We start from the raw sequence: 22475 nt of genomic DNA, 5'->3' as shown, positions 1-22475 counted from the left end.
TTATTTATTTGACAGACAGAGACCACAAGTAGGCAGAGAGGCAGGCAGAGAGAGAGGGGGAAGCAGGCTCCCTGAGGAGCAGAGAGCCCAATATGGGGCTCTATCCCATCATGACCTGAGCTGAAGGCAGAGGCTCAACCCACTGAGCCACCCAGGCACCCCCCAACTTTTTTTTTTTTTTTTTTTTTTTTTTTTAAGATTTCCTTCCTTCCTTTGTCAGAGAAAGAGAAAGCACAAGCAGGGGAGCAAGAGGCAGGGGGAGAAGCAGGCTCCCCACTGAGCAGGGAGCTAGATGCAGGATTCCATTCCAGGATCCTGGGATCATCACCTGAGCCAAAGGCAGAGGTTTAACGGACTGAGCCACCCAGGCATCCCACAGCCGTCCATTCTTGAACATTAAATGAAGGGACGTGTTCCCCTACCTACCCCCATGAATAGGGAAAAGAAAGCCTGTTCTAACAAAGTATAACCTTCTATATTCTAGCTTCCAAAACTTTTTGATAGGTGTATGTGTGGAACATTTTGTGTTTTAAAACAAGTTTATACATTCTTCGATCCTACCCCCATCAAACCTAGAGTCTAATTCTCCTCCCCATGAAGAGAATGAAGCAGAAGTGATACTAAGTAAGATCATAAAAGGTAATTTTAGGTTATAAAAGGTGATAAAACTTCTGCCTGACACTCACTGAGGACAGGCAACTTTAGACTCCGGAATCACCAACTAAGATATCCAACTACCCTAAAGCCCTCATGCTGGCCTGGGTATGAGACAAGATGTCACAATTATAGAGATGTCCAAGAAGTGCTGGCTGCTTGAGTCTTTCCAGCCCAGCTGCCTGATCTGTGGATGAGGAATCCCAGAAGATGACTCCAGGCCCAAGTACCAACTGCCTCCAACTGTGTAAGAGAGGAAGCCTTTTAAATGATTCCAACCCAGCTATCATCTGATTGCTTCCTCATTAAAAACACTGAGAAGAAACTGCCTAGCCAGGTTCAAACATCAGAACCATAATAGATTGAAAAAAAAAAAAAAAAAAAGACGTTTTATACCACTAGGTTTGCGATGATGTATTACACAGCAGTAGACAACCAAAGCAGATTTTGGTTATAGAGTTGCTTCCAAAAAATGTAAACATTTGGCTTCCAGATTAGAGGGCTGTACAAAGTCAGAAGTAGCGGGAAGTGTTAGTGAGAGCCTAAAAGGGTCTTAATGTCACTGTTAGGAAAAGCCTCAAGGAAGCTGTGAATAAAGACTTAAAACAGGGGTCAGCAAACTACACTCTACCAGCAAAATACAAACCGCTACCTGCTTTGGTAAATAGTTTTTCTGAAACACAGCCCCACCTGTTCATCTACATATTGTCTACGGGTGCCTTCTCACTAGACAGCAAAGTTAAGCAGATGTGCCAGTGACCACAGGGCCCCAAAGCCTAAAATATGTATTGTCTGGCCCTTGACAGAATAAAGTTGCTGATCCTTGGCTTAAAAGAAAGTGAGAAAAGTGTTACTGAAAGCTGAAGGAAAGAAAATTCTATTAGATAAGTGGAAAGTTTAGCAAAGCTGTCACCTGAAATAATGTTGAAAACAGAAAATATAACCGATGAACTGATGAATATGGGTAAGGAAATTTCCAGGCAGAATATCAAAAGTGGGGGCAGCTGGGTGGCTCAGCCATTGGGCATCTGCCTTCCGCTCAGGTCATGGTCCCACAGTGCTGAGATCCAGCCCCATATCGGGCTCCCTGCTTGGCTGGGAAGCCTGCTTCTCTCTCTCCCACTCCTCCTGGCTTGTGCTCCCTCTCTCGCTGTCTCTCTCTGTCAAATAATAAATAAAATCTTAAAAAAAAAAAAAAAGAATATCAAAGTGTCAACTGGTGTTTTTCAGCTAAGTATCATAAAGTACAGGTACAGAGATGAGAAGAATTATTTAATTTTCAAAATACAGAGGAAATATAAGGGAGTCAGGACTTGGTAGGTCCAAAAATAAAACTGTTTCTTACTCCCATATAGCAAACATTTCTCAAATTAAGAAATGCCGAGGGGCGCCTCAGTGGTTTAGTCGCTTAAGCGTCTGCCTTCGGCTCACGTCATGGTATGGAGCCCCACATCATCCAGCTCCTTCTCCCTCTGCCTGCTACTCTCCCTGCTTGGGCTCTCTTGCTATCTCTCTCTCTCTCTAATAAATAAATAAATAAAATCTTTTTTTAAAAAACTAAGAAATACCTTCTGGAGAAAGATCAAACCCAAGGCAGTATCAGGGACACATGGCCTAAAGATTAAACATTTGTTTAGACCAAGGATTGGCATTTTCCATAAAGGGGAAAATAAATGTTGTAGACTTTGAGGGCCATATACAGTCTCTGTTGAACATTCTTCTTCTTCTTCTTTTTTTACAACTCTTTAAAAATGTAAAAGCAAATCTTAGCTCACTGGCAATAGCTGACCAACCCTAGTGTAGACTTCAAAAGATTTAATATAAGGTGGTACCTCACCATTCCTTTCAAACAAAAAGACTTCTAAGAATCTTAAAGGTGTTGTCCCACAAAAACTTTAAATGGAGCTGAGAGGGTTCAGGACATGCTGCCCTAAAATAAGGTATATTGACATACTGAATATTTTAAGCTGAAGGTGCTTGAGAAAATGGCAGAAGCAGGAAGGTCATTCTGACCTTTCCCCTGCTCTTCTGCCCTGAAGCAGGTCATAAAACTCTCATATGAGAGGTGCCCTCTCTACACGTGGAATACGGGAGCATTCTTACCTCCAAAAGCACAGGGACATAGAGAAGAATCCTAGCAAACAGGCCTTGCTAAATTTCCCCCAGTTCACTACACTTTCTTCATACTCTGTGTCTTACATTTCTCCACAATAGCCCACACTTAATCAAACACAGCATAAAAATACTAAGGCTTAAACATTTCTTCAGGTTAAAAATATAACTACCCTACAACCCAGCAATTGCCCCACTAGGTGTTTACACAAAGAATACAAAAATACCGTGGATGGAACTAGAGGGTACTATGCTAATTGAAACAGGTCAATCAGAGAAAGACAATTATCATAAGATCTCACCCATACACGGAATTTAAGAAACAAAACAGAGGATCACCCGGGAAGAGAGGAAAAAATAAAACAGGAGGAAATCAGAGAGGGAGACAAACCATAAGACACTCTTAAAGGAAACAACAGAGGGTTGCTGGAGGGGAGTGGGGTGAGGGGATGGGGGAACTGGCTGATGAGCTTTAAGGAGGGCACGTACTGCAATGAGCACTGGGTGTTATATACAAATGATGAACCACTGACCTCTACCTCTGAAACTAATAATACATTATGTGATAGTTAACTGAATTTAAATTAAAAAATAAAGTCCTAGGAAGCAAGCAAAAAAACAAAAACATAAATAAAATTTTAGAGAAAAAAATAGAATATGAAATACTAATTCAAAGGGATACATTCACCCCAATGTTTAAAGCAGCATTATCTCCAATAGCCAAACTATGGAAACAGCCCAAGCGTCTATCGATAGATGAATAGATAAAGAAATTGTAGTACACACATACACACACACACACAATGGAGTATTTCTCAGCCATAAAAAAGAATGAAATCTTGCCGTTTGCAACGATGTACATGGAACTAGACAGCCATAAGCTAAGTGAAATAAGTCACTGGGAGAAAGACAAATACCATATGACTTCACTCATATGTGGAATTTAAGAAACAAAACAAATGAGCATGGGGGAAAAAACAGAGAGATGCAAACCAGGAAACAGACTCTTAACTACAGAAAACAACTAATGGTTACCAGAGGGGAGATAGATGGGGGCAATGAGGAAATGGGAAAATAAATAGGTGATGGGGATGAAGGAAAGCACCTGTGATGAGCACCAGGGGGTGTGCATAAATGTTGAATCACTATATTGTAACCTGAAACTAGTATTATACTGTATGTTAACTGGAATTTTTTTAATTGGAATTAAAATTTTAAATATGAGCTTTTTAAATTTTAAATATGAACTTCAAAAATAAACATTTCTTCAGGTCTTCATTTACTAATAAAAGTACCCCTGCCACATAAAACTTATATTAAATACATGTGCATCCTTTTAATCGGTCTTTGTCAATTTAATTTTCAGACCCAGCCAGGATCTTAAGAGGTCAAGGAAAACTTTTTCCTCTTCTACAGAGCCTAAGGTAGAGAAAGACATATGATTGTCTGAGTGTGGCTTTTGTCTAACAGAGTGAACCCCTCCAAAGGATTCACAGAGAATTCTATGTTGAGAAACACTGTCATCTTGGACTAAAAAAAGAGAGACAAAATGAAAAGAGGTTTTTGGGACAAACACCCCCTTCATATTCAAACCCTATGGTTTAGGAAATTACTCAGCTGCAAACAAAGGATACGTTTTATGGAAAAGGAAGGTGAATTCAAAGGGCAAAACCAAGAGCTATGAAGGATGGTTCCCCAGCAATACAGCAGAGTTCTAATCACAGAAGTGATGATATGGGCCTGGCTGGATTTCAGATTTGCTGTGGACCAGCAACTATTGTGTTCCTTACATTTTTCTTTTATTTTTTAACAGAAGTGTCCGTAGTGGTTATCTTATGCCTGTCCACTGTTGCATATTGGGTGGCTAAGGAGAGATGACATTTCTCTTTAGCTTATAGGTCCTCAAAGTGAAAGTAATGGTACCCAGGGAGCTACACATGAGCAACACTATCCAAATAGCCTAACCTGCACCGGGATCTGCTTTAGATGATAAGATCCTAGACCTCAAGCCTGAGCATGATGACACATGAGGTAAGATCCCTCTGTCTGGCAGCACAGATACTAAAATTGGAACAATACAGAAAAGACTAGCATGGCCCCTGCCCAAAGATGACATGCAAATTCTCAAATTTGTGAAGTGTTCCATATTAAAAACAAAAACAAAGACCCGTCTGAGAAGGGGTAAGTGTGTTTTGCACTCGGGAGGAATGTAAATTCGTGGCCAGAAGAACAACCAAAGTGGCTTTGAAATATGTCTGCATATTCTTGACAATCTTCCCAGAAAGAGGTGGAGTCTAATTCCCTTCCCTTTGAACATGGGTTGGCCTTAATGACTCATTTCTAATGAATAAAATGCAGCAGAAATGACACTTATTCTGAATTTAGGTGATAAAAGACAATACACCACCCTTCTGATTCTCTTACTCAGAACAAGTGCTTTAGGAGCCCTAAGCCTCCAGGTAAGAATTCTGGGTGCTATGAAGCCCCTATGCTGGGACTACACAGAAACAGAGACCGTGATGTTCAAGGAGTTATTTCAGATCCTAGTTATTTGCACTTTCCTGCTCAAGGGCCAGAGCTGTGAGTCTACAAAGAAAGAACGCAAGGCCCACTGGACACAAGTGCATGAAAGAACTTGTACAAGAACCACTTAGATAAGCCTCATCAACACCCAGAACCTTAAGAGTTCTGCACCAAGTTAGAAGTGGTTTTATCCCTTGGCAATAGATAACTGCAACAGCATGCCTGGGGACACCAGCCTGAAATGCTGGAAGGTCACACTTACTTAGACTGCCTTGCTGTATATACCAACCAAATGACACCAAACAACATTTTAGCTCATCCAGCTCCTACCAAAATATTTGATTTGATCTTCATTTGATCATGCTAAAAGATATTTTATGACTGATCTAACATATAAACAACTACAATGTGACAATTAAGTTTCAAATTGTATGCCAATGTTATTTAAAATCACCTACATTTATACACACAATCCATGTTTCTTATTATTTCAGTTTCATATTATTTTAGTTATTTTATAATTATTTTTGATATGATTAAGTAATTTGAGACTGCTAGTCATACTACCTCCTCTACAACGTAACACTAATTTGTAGTGTCGTCAAATGTGGTTATAGGGGCGCCTGGCTGGCACGGTATTGGGCGTCTGCCTTCGGCTTGGGTCTTGATCCCAGAATCCTGGGATCAAGCCCCTTATCGGGTTCCTGGCTCAGCAGGGAGCCTCCTTCTCTCTCTATAGCTTCCCCATGCTTCTGTTCCCTCTCTTGCTATAACTGTCATAAATAAAATCTTTTTTAAAAAAATGTGGTTATACCTGCAACAGAACTTAGAATAATCATCACTAATATATAATAACCACTGTTTCTACAGTCTCTTCATTTTTTTTTCTAAAAGAGGCATTTTTGCAGGCACCTGAGTGGCTCAGTCCGTTGAGCATCTGCCTTTGGCTCAGATCATAACTCCAACATCCCAGGACCAAATCCCATGTTGGGCTCCCTGCTCAATGGAGAGTCTGCTTCTCCCTCTCCCTCTGCCCTGTTCATGCTGTCTCTCTCACTCTTTCTCAAATAAATATATTTTTAAAAACAATTTTTTAAGAGGCATTTTTTTAAAGAATTTAATTAATTAATTAATTTCTTTATTGAGCACAAGCACGAGGAGGGCCGAGGGAGGAGAGGGAATCTCAAGCAGACTCTGTGCTGAGGGTGAAGCCCAATCTCATGACCTAAACCAAATTATGAGTCAGACACTCAACTAACTGAGCCCCCCAGGCTCCCCAGCTCTTTCCATTTTTTTTTTAAGATTTTATTTATTTATTTGATAGACAGAGATCACAAGTAGGCAGAGAGACAGGCAGAGAGAGAGGGGGAAGCAGGCTCTCAGAGGAGCAGAGACTCTGGGATCATGATCTGAGCCGAAGGCAGAGGCTTTAACCCACTGAGCCACCCAGGCACCCCAGTCATTCCATTTTTAAATGCTATGATCTATATCCTGGGAAAATAAATCATCTGCATTTGAAGATACCCATTCAATGTGTTTTAGATCACTGACACAGAATTAATGTTCACAGATTATAAACATGGTTAAGCTCACCTTCCACAGAGAAACTAAAACCACTGAGCCAAAACTAATTGGTCCCAGTAGAATGGAAGAAGATACTCTGGAACAGGAAAAGCGAGGAAGCCTGAGGTGAAGACAACTTTCTCTGAAAATTCTCCATTGTGAAAGCATTCCCAATTAGACATTTTAAGGAAAAAAGCCTTAATCGTCCATGCCACCAAATAACTAAAACATCCTAAATTATTTAGCAGCAGTTTAATTAACCTTTTTCACTCTTCCCTAGACTGTCAAATGTTTGATTTTTTTTTTTTTAGCAAGCAAGCACTGAGAAGAAAAAGTCAAATATAATCACAATCAGTTTGAGAAGAAATTTTAAAAAATAAAATAGTGTTCTGCTTTAGATGTGGGTTTTTTTTTTTAAGATTTTATTTATTTATTTGACAGAGAGAGAGACATCACAAGTAGGCAGAGAGGCAGGCAGAGAGAGAGGAAGGGAAGCAGGCTCCCTGCTGAGCAGAGAGCCTGATGTGGGGCTTGATCCCAGGACCCCGGGATCATGACCTGAGCCAAAGGCAGAGGCTTTAACCCACTGAGCCACCCAGGCGCCCCTAGATGTGATTCTTTGACCACTAAATATTATATATACCCAAAGCTTGGGTAACTGAAAGGAAAGAGGTTAGTGTGAAAAGTCTATTTAACCCACAATATGGCTGATTTTAAAAATCAGCCTAGGTTCTAGGTCCTGATAGCATAGCTACTACAAAGAAAAAAGGTTCTTTCTTACTCATAGGGCAAAGGTTTAGGCTCTATACAAATTTTTTTTAAGATTTTTTTTTTTAAGATTTTATTTATTTATTTGAGAGAGAGACAGTGAGAGAGAACATGAGCGAGGAGAAGGTCAGAGAGAGAAGCAGACTCCCCGTGGAGCTGGGAGCCCTATGCGGAACTCAATCCCGAGACTCCGGGATCATGACCTGAGCCGAAGGCAGTCGTCCAACCAACTGAGCCACCCAGGTGTCCCTTTTAAGATTTTTTTTAAAGATTTTTATTTATTTATTTGACAGAGAGTGACACAGGGAGAGAAGGAACACAAGCAGGGGGAGTGGAAGAGGGAGAAGCAGGCTTCCCACTGAGCAGGGAGCCCTATGTAGGGCTCGATCCCAGGACCCTGGGATCATGACCTGAGCCAAAGGCAGATGCTTAACACCTTAGCCACCCAGGTGCCCCACAAATTCTGAAATAAATAAAGGTCACTTCCCACAGAGAATCCATAACTACTTCGTTCTTCCTTCCTCATGCAAAAGTCCCAATCCTTCAATAAAACTGACTTTGGGTGTCAGAAAAACACTAAACTTACTGAACTTAGTCACCCTGAAGAATCAATATTTGAGAGCCCCTAACCTTCCTATGAGATTAAAGACTGTAAATAGTATAATGCAACATAGTGGAAAACATTCTGGATTCCCCCTCAAAAAATTCCTTTTAAGCTCTACATCAAGAAAATATGCCCTTCGGGGTGCCTGGGTGGTTCAGTGGGTTAAAGCCTCTGCCTTCAGCTCAAGTCATAATCCCAGGGTCCTGGGATCAAGCCCCACATTTGGGCTCTCTGCTTGCCAGGGAGCCTGCTTCCCCATCTCTCTCTCTGCCTGCCTCTCTGCCTACTTGTGATCTCTGTCAAACAAATAAATAAAAATCTTAAAAAAAAAAAGAAAAGAAAAAAAATGTGCCCTTCTACTTACCACCCTATCTTCCAGTACTGAATACAGGGATAAACACATTAGTCAGCACTCAAAACTGTGCATAAATGAATCGATATTTTGCCTTTATCTCCCATGTAAGAAACTTGCTTCTAGTTCCATTCTACCAGTAATAATCTCCAGAACCCTGGGGAAACTACTTGCTCTCTCAAGCTTTAGATTCCAATATACAGCATAAAATGAGGTGAGGTGGAGACTGGGGAGGAGGATTAGACATTAAGTCTCCTGAGGACAACAACTGTCTTATTCAATACCTCTGTAACCCAGTCTAATAAAGTGGCTATTGTACATTCAAATATGTACTGAATGAAGTTTCTTCCAGCCCTGACTCCGTAATTCTTTATCATTTGCTTAAATTACATTTATTTTCTAAGCATGCAGTATATAGTCCAACATTCCTTCTGTATACTCAGCTCAATTAATAGTAAAGGACTTTTAAAACTAGAATACTGGGACACCTGGGTGGCTCAATCATCAGTTAAGCGTCTGCCTTCAGCTCAGGTCATGATCCCAGGATCCAGGGATTGAGTCCAAAATCAAGCTCCCTGTTCAGCAGGAAGCTTGCTTCTCCATCAGTCTGCTTCTCCCCCCATCCCCCGCTTGTGCACTCTCCCACTCGCTTGCTCTCTCTCTCTGACAAATGAATAAATAAATCTTTAAAAACTAGGGGCACCTGGGTGTCTCAGTCATTAAGCATCTGCCTTTGGTTCAGGTCATGATCCCAGTGTCCTGGGATTGAGCCCCACATCAGGCTCTCTGCAGAGCAGGAAAAGCAGAGCTTTGCCCATTCCCCCACTCCCCCTCCTTATGTTCCCTCTCTCTCGCTGTCACTGGGTCTTTCTCTGTCAAATAAATAAAATCTTTAAAAAATAAATAAAAATTTTAAAATAATAAATAAATAGATAGATAAATAAATAAAACTAAAATACTTCCAAAATCTTCTCCACCTCTTCACACAGGTGCTTTGCATGCCAGATATTATTTATCCCCTTGATGTAGTTTTTAAAAAGGTAAGACTGTGGGTCGGGGGAGGAAAGGGGGAAGGCTCCTGGTGGCTCAGTCAGTTAAGCACCCAAGTCTGGATTTCACCTCAGGTCATGATCTCAGGATTGTGAAGTTGATCCCCATGTCTGACTCTGCCCCAGCTCTCCCTCTGCCACCCCCATCACGCTCTCTCTCAAAAAAATTAAAATAATAAAAATAAATAAAATAAAAAGGTAAGATGTGGACAAAGACAGGATGCCAGAAGCAATACAATTTTCCAGATTCTTCTGAGCTGAGTTTGACAGTTTAATTTTACTGTGCTACTTAAATACACTATTAGAAGTACCTGGAATAGTGAGGTTAATTGCAATCCAAAAAGTATTCCAAAGTCAAACACAATGTTTTATCTATTCTGTATGTCCATCCTTTAGCATAAGTGATTGAGAACTGTACACATTTATTTCGGCTCATGCTTTTCACAGTATACAACCAACAATTCCCACCAACTCATTATCTAGAGTTCTTTCTGTAACACCATATAAAAGCTGGTATTTAAAAGGATCTTGCACCTCTGGAACACTATCATCTCCAATTTAGGTGTAGCGTTCAAAAAGTTGGCCCATCTCTGCTATCGGGTAGTAATACCTGCAATAAATTCAAGAACTTCAGCTCAAATAAGTTATTACAGTTGACATATTCCCAAATCATCCTAATTATTAAAATCTAGTAACAACTTTTGAAATATTAACCCATATCCTCACTAGTAATTTACAGTTTGTACCCTGCCACTTAGCATTTACTTTATGTTCACTCAGTCACCTATTGTGTGCCAGATATCGTTCTAGTCCAAGGGTCAGCAAACAAAATTTCTCAATAAAGGGCCAGACAGCAAACACTGTAGGCTTTACAGGCCATATGGTCTCTGTCAACAGTACTCAGCTCTGCTGTTGGTGTGTCAGAGCAGCCACAGACTGCTGTATGAGCAGCCACAGACTGATGTATGAGCGTGGCTGTGTTCTAATTCAAGTGTATTTACAAAAACAGGCAACTGGCCATTTTTTTGGCTTACAAGTCCCTATTCTACACCTGTGGGGAGACAACAGTGAAATAAATTTTTAAAATTAAAATTAAGGGCACCTGGGTGGCTCAGTCATTTGAGCATCTGCCTTCAGCTCAGGTCATGATCTCGGGGTCTAGTCTAGCCCACTTTGGGCTCCCTGCTCAGTGGGGAGTCTGCTTCTCCCTCTCCACTGCTCCTCCCCTTGCTCATGATCTCTCTCACTCTCTATTGCTCTCTCTCAAATAAATAAAATAAAATAATTTCAAAGTTAAAATTAATTAATTACACATGCATAAGCACACGGCCTATCGCATGTTGGTAAATGCTATGGAGAAAAAGAAAGCAGGGTAAGGGAAACAGAGCCAGGGCCTCACTGATATGGTGACATTTGAGCCTTACACCTAAAGAAAGAAAGAGGAAAGGCCATGCTACCAATACAGGAGAAGCATTTCAGGGAGAGGTAATAGGAAGCATAAAGGCTTTAAAGAAGGAACAACCTGGATCTTAGAAAAAAAGCAACAATGTCACTGTGGCGGAAGGGACATGAAGAGCAAAGAGTCATAGGTAATTAGGCCAGAGAGGTAAACTGAGAACAGACTCGACAGTCTTTCAGGCCACTGTCAGAACTTGGTCTTTTACTCTGAGATGGAAAACCACTGGAAGGTTTTGAGCAAAATACTGACAATCTAATTTGACTTATTAGAGGAGCATTCTGGATGTGTATAGAGACAAGAGCAGAAGCAGGGAATAAGCCAGAAAGCTAAATGTAGTAATAATCCAGGAAAGAGAGAATGGCAGTTTGAATCTTGGTGGTAGCAGCAGAAATGGTGATCAGATTCAGTATGAATCCTGAAGGTAAAACATATCAGATGGGAAATGCTGCAGAGACAGGGGCATCAAGGATGATTCTCAGGTTTTAGGCTCAAGTAACTGGAAGGATAGTCTTTATGTTCTAATAATGGGGATGGCTGTGGGAAGAAGCTGGGCAGAAACATTAAGTTTGAGATGCATATTAGACATCCACATAGAAACATTAAGTAGGCAATGGAGTATACAAGTTTGAAGTTAATATACTTTTACATAATGCCTGTTCCCAGTATGTTCAATCTCTCCAACAGGTACAAAATCCTTAAGAACAAAAACACCTCACTTTTCACTTTACTCACAAGTATTATCCTCAAGACTATCTGCTCCTACTTTATATACAGTTCTAATAAGGTTAGATTTCTAGGTTCTGAATCTATAAAAGACAGCAACAGCAAATTTAAAGAAGGGAGAAGGAGCTATAACTGACAGCTGACAAAGGGATATTACAAAAAGCTGACAGAAACCAGAAATATCTAGCATTCTGAGATGATTTACCATACGATCAAGCAGCTGTATATGTGTCAGTAAGTTAGTAGTCCCTGAAGGTCTTTTGCTATAGCACAAAATATTCCTAATTATCTTTTTTTTTTTTAAGATTTTATTTATTTATTTATTTATTTGACAGAGATCACAAGTAGGCAGAGAGGCAGGCAGAAAGAGAGGAAAGGAAGCAGGCTCCCTACTGAGCAGAGAGTCTCATGTGGGACTCGATCCCAGGACCCTGGGATCACAACCTGAGCCGAAGGCAGAGGCCTTAGCCCACTGAGCCACACAGGCACCCCCCTAATTATCTTAAATTCAGGTGAAAAATCAACTTTTCAATGACATCATACTTTCTAAAAATATTGCTATTATAAGTGGAAGAAATGGGGATGCCTAAGTGGTTTAGTTGGTTAAGCGCCAACCTTTGGTCCAGGGTCCTCGGAATGAGTCCCGCATTGGACTCCTAGCTCAGCTGGGAGCCTGGTTCTCCCTTTGCCTGCTATTCCCCCTGCTTGTGCTCTCGGGCTCTCTTTCTCTCGGTCAAATAAATAAATAAATAACCTTTAAAAGCAGGGAAGGGCACGTTGGTGGCTCAGGTGGTTAAGCATCCATCTTTGGCTCAGGTCGTGGTCTCAGGGTCCCAGGTCCCTGGGTCTCAGGATCCAAGGTGGTCCTCAAACTCCACCTTGGGTTCTCTGCTCAGTGGCAAGTCTGCTTCTCCCTCTCCCTCTGTGATCACTTTCACTCTCTCTTAAATAAAATCTTTAAAAAATAAATGTATAAAAAAAATAAATGAAAGAAATGGCTGGCTTAGTCAGTAGAGCATGTGACTCTTGATCATGGAATTGTGGGTCTGAGCACCACACTGACTGTAAAGATTATTTAAAAAAATAAAATAAAATCTTAGGGGCACCTCGGTGGCTCAGTTGGTCAAGCATCTGCCTTCAGCCCAGGTCATGGTCCCGGGGCTGGGATGGAGTGTCGCATTGAGTTCCCTTCTTCCTCTCCCACTCCCCCTGCTTGTGTTCCCTCTCTCACTGTCTCCCTCTGTTAAATTTTTAAGAAATTAATTAAATTTAAAAAATAAAATTAAGGGGAAAAGGGAGGGGGATACCTGGCTGGTTCAGGGGTCAGGAGTTGGAGCCCTATGCTGGATGTAAAGATTACTCAAATAAATAAACAAACTTAAAAAAAAAAAAAAAAGCTGGGGGAGGGGAGAAATAGTATGTAAGAGCTAATATCAATTATCTGAAAATTTGATGTATGTGTTATTCTCATACTATTTGTTCCAAGGGAGCAAATGAAATTATTTACATGAACATCACTGAATAAACATTTATTTTGGACTCATCCTGTGCTGGAAATGATGGACATAAGAAAAAGCAACCCACCATTCAAGTTTAAGTCTCTTCTTGAGGGATGGAAATATAAACAACTAATTGCAGTACAATGTAATTGGTAGACTGAAAACAGAATTTGAATTCAGATATCTGGGTTTGAATTTTGCCACTAGACTTGGCTTATGGTTGGAATTGCTAACCATTAACTTGCCAGCCATTCAGAAGAGGTAGCAGGCCACAGCTGACCTATGAGCAGTGTCTTCCACCCCGGGTATACAGGAATATTGGGGGTGTATATGGTGATCAGAACAGATGATTCTATTCCCTATTTCCTGGGTAACAAAGGTTTGGAGAGAGTCAAGCTGTGACTGCTAGACATGTAACTCTCCTTCCCATTCTCTTCGCCTAGCTAACTGGGGCTCATCTTTCAGGTCTCTGCTTCCAGGTCACTAACCTGTACTCTTCCCCTCCCTACCCTACCTGAGACTAACCCAATGCTTTACTACAGGCTTCCAAAGAACCCTCGCTATAAAGCCCTCACATTAAATTATAATTTCTGGTTTAACTGTCTTTCCTGCTAGATTGTAAGTCCATGTAAATGGGAACCTTTCTGCATGCTCAACACGATATCCTGAACATCTGGCCCAGTGCTTGGTGCATAGTAAGTGCTGATAAATATCCAATTAAATGAATGAATCGAACACTAGCTGAGTCTCCCGTCCAGCAACAGCTCTTTCAGGAACCTGTCAAAACACAAATCCTTGCAGGCACTTGGATGGTTTAGTTGGTTAAGTGTTCAACTCTTGATTTCACCTCAGGTCACGATATCAGGTTCGTGAGATCAAGCCCCATGACAGGCTCTCTGCTGAGCACAGAGCCTGCTTAAGATTCTTTCTTTCTCTCTCTCTCTTTCTCTGCCCCTCCCAGCAAGCCCTCCTTGTACTCTCTCAAATAAATCAATAAAACAAAACCAACAAAAAACACAGAGCTTGGGTAGATTCCCTCCTTCCAGGCAGAACTTTACTCTTCCCTCCCAGGACATGGGTCAAACTCTTTCCCTCATCTAACTCCATTTCCTAGGCCCCATTTCAGGAATCTAAAGCGAGGTCTCTCTGAAACTTCTTCCCGCCTCTCCCTTTCCAACCCTGACGGTAAGACTCTCTAATTCCTTATTGTAATTCTGCTGTCATTTCCCCAGCAAACTAGTAACAGCATCATTTATGAGTTTCCAGAATATCTAGGCTACTTAAGAACAGGGTACTGAAAACATCTAGATGTTGTACTCTAAGTGATCAATAAGAAAGGGTGAAAAAAATAGAGGCAGGGCAGGTAAACAACAGGGAAAAGAACAAGAAATTCTGGTTTTTGTTTTTGTTTTTTTAAGATTTTTTATTTATTTGACAGAGAGATCACAAGTAGGCAGAGAGGCAGGGGGAAGCAGGCTCCCCGCTGAGCAGAGAGCCCCATGTGGGGCTCGATCCCAGGACCCTGAGATCATGACCTGAGCCGAAGGCAGAGGCTTAACCCACTGAGCCACCCAGGTGCCCCGAAATTCTGGTTTTTGACTAGCTGCAATGACAGCTTCTCACTGGACCACCTTAGTCCCAGAAGCAGGGAGCAAGTAATGGAGCCGTAGCCCCTCTGCCCCTCCCTCAGGCTCTACGCCAGCACCAGCACAAGAAGGGAAGGGACCCCTTTACTCTGTGGAGTATCTTCACACACCTCTATCCCTTATCTGCTTACACTACAATTTGCCTGAGACATCAAGACTAATCTCCTTGCGATCTCTCCCTCTTTCTATCACTTACCACAAAAATCCCAGGACTCTGGAGTCATTCCAAATCCCTAAGCTCTCATTCCCATACGGCTAAGTATATCCCCTTTAATGAACTGCTCCCTTCTCCTACTCCTCCTCAGTTTCTGCTCCAGTTGAAATCAAGTTGCTCTGAGGCCACCGCTCTCTCTACAGTCCTATCTGTGGTTGCTCCTCTGCAACCCCCTTACACTACTGGGCCTTGGGCAGAAGAGGTGGGTATTCATGTTGTCCCTCACCTCTGCCTTCCAGATTATTCCCCTTTCTTCCTTCCTAAATAAGCTTCCTGTCAGATGATGCCACCACATCCCACCCCTCTGTTGAATTCATGGAGCTATGCCTGGATCCCTTTTTCTCAAGCCTCCCAGACTTGAGTTCCTATCTCACTGGCCTGTCATGATTCCAAGTGATTCACTCCCTCACCTAGGTGACAGCTGTGATACTTGGCCTCAGTTTCTTGACCTCCTCGTGTGCAAACAATCCTGCCCTCTAACCTACTGTAGCCACTCACTCCCTCAATCAATATCCTGTCCTAGAACTCACCAACACAGTCACGACAGTCCCTCCGTAATCTCTACTTCATCTACACCCCACCCATCTATCACCACTCCCTGTCTTTTCAGGTTGCTCCCTCCAGCACCCAACTCCAAAAATACTTTGACCCCCTCCAGGAATTACAAGCCATTCCGATCTTAATCTCCTGTCTTAGAGTTCAAAGTCCATTATGGCTTGACTGAGGTTCACTCTCCTGCAAGCACTTCAAGTGTCCTGTCCCCTCCCTCACTTCATCATACCCGCCTGGCAGAACACCCACCCTTATTAAATACAACTCCCTGTCAAACAAGTAAACACTTCAGGACATTCCAGAGACAAAAGGAAATTTGAAAACTGCCAGGAAACTGGATATTAAGGAACTCTTAAATTTTCTGGTATGGTAATGGTAATTTTTTGCAAGCATCCATGTATCTTAGAAATATGAAATATCTGTGCATAAAACATGATGTCTGGAGTTGTTCCAAAATAATATGGAAGGGTGGAAGTTGGTAAGTGTACAGATAGAACCAGACTGGCCACTAGTTTGTATCTGCTGAAGCTGTGGAAAGAGTACATGATGGCTCTATTTTTATATTTGTATTTGTATTTTTTTTAAAGATTTTATTTATTTATTAGAGAGAGACAGAGATCATAAGTAGGCAGAGAGGCAGGCAGAGAGAGAGAAAGGGAAGCAGGCTCAAGCAGGGAGCCTGATGCGGGGCTCGATCCCAGGACCCTGAGACCATGACCGAGCCAAAGGCAGAGGCCCAACCCACTCAGCCACCTGCGCGCCCCTGTACTTGTATTTAAAGTTTTCCCTAATAACATATTAAAAACAAAAAATACAATTGTCTCACTACTCTGTGCCTACACCACGCGGTTAAATGTGGCTTTGAAATTTAAAAAAAAACCAAAAACATGGGGTGCCTAGGTGGCTCAGTGGGTTGAGGCCTCTGCCTTTGGCTCAGGTCATGATCCCGGGGTCCTGAGATCAAGCCCCGGATTGGGCTCTCTGCTCAGCAGGGATCCTGTTTCCTCCTCTCTCTCTCTCTCTCTCTGCCTGCTTCTCTGCCTACTTGTGATCTCTGCCTGTCAAATAAATAAATAAAATCTTAAAAAAAAGAAAAAAAACATGTACCCACAGATCCATATTAAACAATCTCACTTAAAACTCACAATCAAATGGTGCCTTAGCTCAACCCAACAATCCTATGACTTCTGCCTTATCCATTCATTCTCCCACACCCTCATAGGTCCATTTCATGTCATCTCCTTTCTCCTCAAGCCATCAATACCTGTTCTCCATCTTCATTCCTGGCTGCTGCCCTTCCTTCCATTTTCTCAGTGGAAAAGGAAGTACTCACTACCACTACAAGCATGGGTTCCTGCTTGCCCGGTCTTCCCTCTTATTTACTGTGGATGAACCAACCGCTCCTGTCTATAAGGCCAATGCCTCCACTTGGATACCAGATTCTAAGCCAATTCCCCGTTGCCCAACCTCTTCCAATTCCCACCTCTATAACAGCACTGTTTTTTTCTCTATGGACCCTCTCCATCAGCATTATATAAACACATTCCTTGGGGGGGGCGCCTGGGTGACTCAGTGGGTTAGGCTGCTGCCTTCAGCTTGGGTTGTGATCTTGGGGTCCTGGGGTCAAGTCCCGTGTTGGGCTCTCTGCTCAGCGGGGAGCCTGCTTCCCTCTCTCTCTCTCTGTCTGCCTCTCTGCCTACTTGTTATCTCTGTCAAATAAATAAATAAAATCTTAAACACACACACTCTTATTTCTATTTTATTTTTATTCTTTTTTACTGAGATATAATTGATACATAACATTATAGCTGTTTCAGGTATACAATTATTTCTCCCATTTTAAAAGACAACTCCTTAACCCCAATTTCCCCTCCAGTTATATATCCATTTCTCTGCTCTCCATGACAGCAGAACTCTTAGAAGAAGATGTCTATGCACACTAAATCCAAATTCCTCTCTTCCCTTTCTCTTTTAAAATCACCCCAATGGCCTTTTATTTCCTGATTATTCCACCAAACCCTCTCCTATCAAGTTCAGCACCAACTTCCAAATTGCTAAATCCAATGGTCATTGTTCAGTTTTCATCTTATTTATATATCCACAACATCTGGCACACCATATTCTTATTTTGTTTAAACGTTACCCTCTCCAGAACGTCAGCTCAATGAGGACAGGGACATTTCTTCTGTTCACAGTAACCTTTTCCCTCACATTTTAACATCTCTGAAATCCAGACACAACTGATGATATATTTGAATTGTTATATTTCTTCAAAGCACCTATGACATTACCAACCCAAAACAACCCTTATTATTTTTTAAGATTTTATTCGAGAGAGAGAGAAAGAATGAGAGACAGAAAGCACGAGGAGGGAGGGTCAGAGAGAGAAGCAGACTCCCTGCTAAGCAGTGAACCCAAAGTGGAATTCGATCCTGGGAGTCCAGGATCATGATCTGAGCCGAAGGCAGTCACTTAACCAAGTGAGCCACCAAGCCACCCCCTAAAACCACCTTTAATTAAAATTTCTGCTTGACTGTTTTATACACGTGAGTATCTAGTGTGAATTCTGACTGAGAACGAGTTCAAATCTGCAAGAAAGTTTTTCCCCTCCTACACAACACCAGGATTGAGACATGCCTTCTGTCACTTTCTGTGTGGTGCGTTTATTTCTCATCTACATTTTCATGTAGTTTCCCAGCTTTATGTAGGGCCTTGTAGAGCCTACCCATCGTGGGCCCATTTTCTTTTTTTAGTAGTACATAAAATAGTGATGTATCTTACAACTGATAGTACCAAAGTAGCAATACAAGCGTATTATTTACAAAAATAGAAATAAATACAAAAAAGTGTTAACTAAAAAAGTTAAAAGTGCCTCTGAGGAAAGCAAAATAAATGAGGAAAGGAGCTTTTTTTAAAAACAAATTTTACAGAACTATTTGATTTTACACACCACATACACATGTAACTTTGATTAAAATGAGCCTTAAAACTTAATAAAAAAAGGGCGGCTGGGTGGCTCAGTGGGTTAAAGCCTCTGCCTTCAGCTCAGGTCATGGTCTCAGGGTCCTGGGATGAAGCCCCACATCAGGCTCTCTGCTCAGCAGGGAACCTGCTTCCTCCTCTCTCTGCCTGCCTCTCTGACTACTTGTAATCTCTGTCTATCAAATAGATAAATAAAATCTTTTTAAAAAAATTTTTAATAAAAGGAAAAAATTAAATAATCTTTGTGAAAAACAGAGGAGAGAGGAAAATGTATGTGGACATGGGGGGAAAAAAGCAGAGGTCAGAAGGTAGGAAGCCCATGCCTATCCATCTAGCAAGGGCAGAATAATGAGAAAGGACAAAAACAAAGGAAGAACAGCTTTGCAAGGAGGACTGGACACAAAGTATGCTGAAACCACAAAAAAAAAAAAAAAAAAAAAAAAAAAAGCCAAACTAGGTTGTTTAATTGAAATTGTAGGGAATGATACAGGAATAGATCTTTTCAACTGAGCTCCGTATTTCCCGTATTACCTAATATCCATCTCCATTTGGATATCCATTTTTCATATCCATTTGAATATACAAGTAGGATTCCATTTATTTAAAATAGAAGATACAGGGGCACCTGGGTGGCTCAGTGGGTTAAGCCTCTGCCTTCAGCTCAGGTCATGATCCCGGGGTCCTGGGATCGAGTCCCGCATTGGGCTCTCTGCTCAGTGGGGAGCCTGCTCCCCCCCGCCCCGCCTGCCTCTCTGCCTACTTGTGATCTCTGCCTGCCAAATGAATAAATAAAGTCTTAAAAAAAAAATAGAAGATACAAACTGAACTAGTGACGGAAAGCAAATCTGTGGTGGCCTGTGAGGGGACAAGGGAAGTACAGGAGAGGGCATGACAAAAGAAATGAGGAAGTTTTGGGGGGTTATAGATATGTTTCATTATCTTGACCCCAATGATAGTTTCAAGTACATGTCAGAATTTATCAAATTTGTACACCCTAAATACATTAGTTTATTCTATCTCAATTATACCTCAAACATAACACCTATTGTTATAAAGTTGGTTTATGAAAAACAAGACAGGGAGAGCCACAGATTAGAAGAATATTTGAAATGCCTACAACTACAAAGGATTAGAATCCAAATGTATTAAGAATAAGTATCAGTTTAAAGCAAAAACAATTCAAAAGAAAAATAAGCCATGGCAATTAACAAATAACACACAAGAGAGGAAACTTAAAAGACAATAAACAAATTGAAATGTGTTCAAACTCACTAACAATGGAGGAAACGCAAATGAAAACATAAAATAGTATGATACTCATAAGATCAGCAAAAGTTATAAAGAACCAATAAAATTCAGGATTGTCATAGAGCAAAATGAATTCTTATATACTACTGATGAGTGTACTGAAACAACCTCTTTGGAAAACATTTTGATGATATCTAGAAAGTTAGACATGGGGCGCCTGAGTGGCTCAGTGGATTAAGCCTCTGCCTTCAGCTCAGGTCATGATCTCAGGGTCCTGGGATTGAGCCCCACATCGGGCTCTCTGCTCAGCAGGGAGCCTGCTTCCCCCCTCTCTCTGCCTGCCTCTCTGCCTACTTGTGATCTCTCTCTCTGTGTCAAATAAATAAATTTTTTAAAAAATTAAAAAAAAAAAAGAAAGTTAAACATGCATAAACCTTAAGACCCAGAAACTCTACTCTCACTCATCAGCACAATGAAACATGTAGAAGGTTCACACTACAACATTGTTTGTGATGGTTAAAAATTGGTTAAAAAGGCGGCAGCGTTTGGGGGGGGGGGGACACCTGGGTGCCTCAGTCTGTTAAGCATCTGACTTTAGCTCAGGTTGTGATCTTGGGGTCCTGGAATTGAGCCCCACATTGGAGTCCCCATTCAGTGGGGAATCTGCTTGGCCCTCTCCTTCTCCCTCTGCCCCTCCCTCTGTCATGCTTGCTCTCTCTCAAATAAATGAATTCTTTAAAAAAAAAAAAAAAAACCTTGGGGGCATCTGGGTGGCTCAGTCCATTAAGTGTCTGAGTCTTGATTTTAGCTCAAGTCACTATCTCAGGTTTGAGAGACCAGGGCCCTGTGTAGGGCAGGGCTCCATGCTCAGTGGGGGAGTCTGCTTGGGATTCTCTCTCTCCCTGTCCCTTCCCCCACACCCAACTTGCACACACATGCCCTCTCCCTCTCAAATAAATCTTTAAAAAATTTTTTTTTAATTTTATTTACTTTTTTGACAGAGATCACAAGTAGGCAGAGAAGCAGGCAGAGAGAGAGGAAGGGAAGCAGACTCCCCGCTGAACAGAACCCGATGTGGAGCTCGATCTCAGGACCCTGGTATCGTGACCTGAGCCGAAGGCAGAGGCTTTAGCCCACTGAGCCACCCAGGTGCCCCTAAACCTTTTTTTTTTTTTTTTTTAAAGATTTTGTTTATTTATTTGATAGACAGGGATCACAAGTAGGCAGGGAAGCAGGCAGAAAGAGAGGAGGAAGCAGGGTCCCCACTGAGCAGAGAGCCCGACGTGGGGCTTGATCCCAGGACCCTGGGATCATGACCCGAGCCAAAGGCAGAGGCTTTAACCCACTGAGCCACCCAGGCGCCCTGTCCCTAAACCTTTTAAAAAATTTTTAAAAATTAAATGTAGGGGGGCACCTGGGTGGCTCAGTCATTAAACGTCTGCCTTCGGCTCATGATCCCAGGGTCCTGGGATTGAGACGCATGGGTCCTGCTCAACGGGATCAAGTCTGCATGAGTCCTGCTCAATGGGACGCCTGCTTCTCCATCTCTCACTCCCGGCTTATAAACCCTCTCTCATGGTCTCTGTCTCTGTCAAATAAATAAATAAAATCTTTAAAAAAGAATAATAAAATAAAATTAAAATTAAATGTATAGCCATATAACCAAACACCTACAAAAAACTTAAAATAAATTAGAGCTACATTTATTAACAAGAAACAAATCTCAAAATCCATGCTGAGCAACAAAAAACAAACTGCCAAAAGATAAGCACAATATGATGCTGAATTTATAAAATTTAAAAATTAAAATACTATTTTCCTTCTAAGAAGCCATAGATAAGACACATTATCCGACAAACCATAAGAAAAAACTCTCTAGTTAAACTATAATCAGTTGTAAAAATATATCACAAATGCAAAGATTAAATGTGGAGTTGGGGAAATACCCATCTTAGAGCCAATGAAATACTCTTCTGTATAGTTTGTGTACATATATACAGTGAAAATTTCAAAAGCATGCAAGAGACTAATTGTCACTGAATATGTTATAGTGGCTACCTCTGGGGAAAGGGGGGCAACATAACTGCAATGTTTTCTTTAAAAAAAGTAATCTGGGGGCACCTGGTGGCTCAGTTGGTTAAGCATCTGCCTTCCACTCCGGTCATGATCCCAGGGTCCTGGGATCAAGCCCCACATCAGGCTCCCTGCTGAGAGAACTTCTCCCTCTCCTTCTGCCTGCCACTCCCCTTGCTTGTGTTCTCTCTCTGTTAAATGAATAAATGATATCTTAAAAAAAAAAAATCTAGGGCATCCTGGGTGGCTCAGTTGGTTAAGCATCTGACTCTTGATCCAGTTCAGGTCTTGCTATCATGGTCATGAGTTCAAGCCCCACGCAGGGCTCCAAGCTGGGCATGGAGCATATTAAAACAACAACAACAACAAAAACCAACTCTGATGTCCAAATTGTGATCTTTAAATACCATTTCCCAATAAAGAAATTAGGACTTCATAGAGAAATGGCTGATTC

General features: G+C 41.5%; 1 protein-coding gene and 1 pseudogene across 1 annotated transcript in view; one reads left to right on the top strand and one right to left on the bottom strand.

The window, feature by feature from the left end:
* SPATS2 (spermatogenesis associated serine rich 2) overlaps window positions 1–22475 on the bottom strand; it is a 143806-nt gene that overhangs the window by 99591 nt on the left and 21740 nt on the right. The gene's annotated exons all lie outside the window — the stretch shown is intronic.
* On the top strand, window positions 4809–4909 carry LOC116594599 (annotated as a pseudogene).

This window comes from Mustela erminea, chromosome 6 (genome assembly GCF_009829155.1).
Source record: "Mustela erminea isolate mMusErm1 chromosome 6, mMusErm1.Pri, whole genome shotgun sequence".
NCBI classification, from domain to species: domain Eukaryota; kingdom Metazoa; phylum Chordata; class Mammalia; order Carnivora; family Mustelidae; genus Mustela; species Mustela erminea.
Note: the sequence above shows the minus strand (reverse complement) of the source record. Positions and strands in the feature narration are given on the sequence as shown.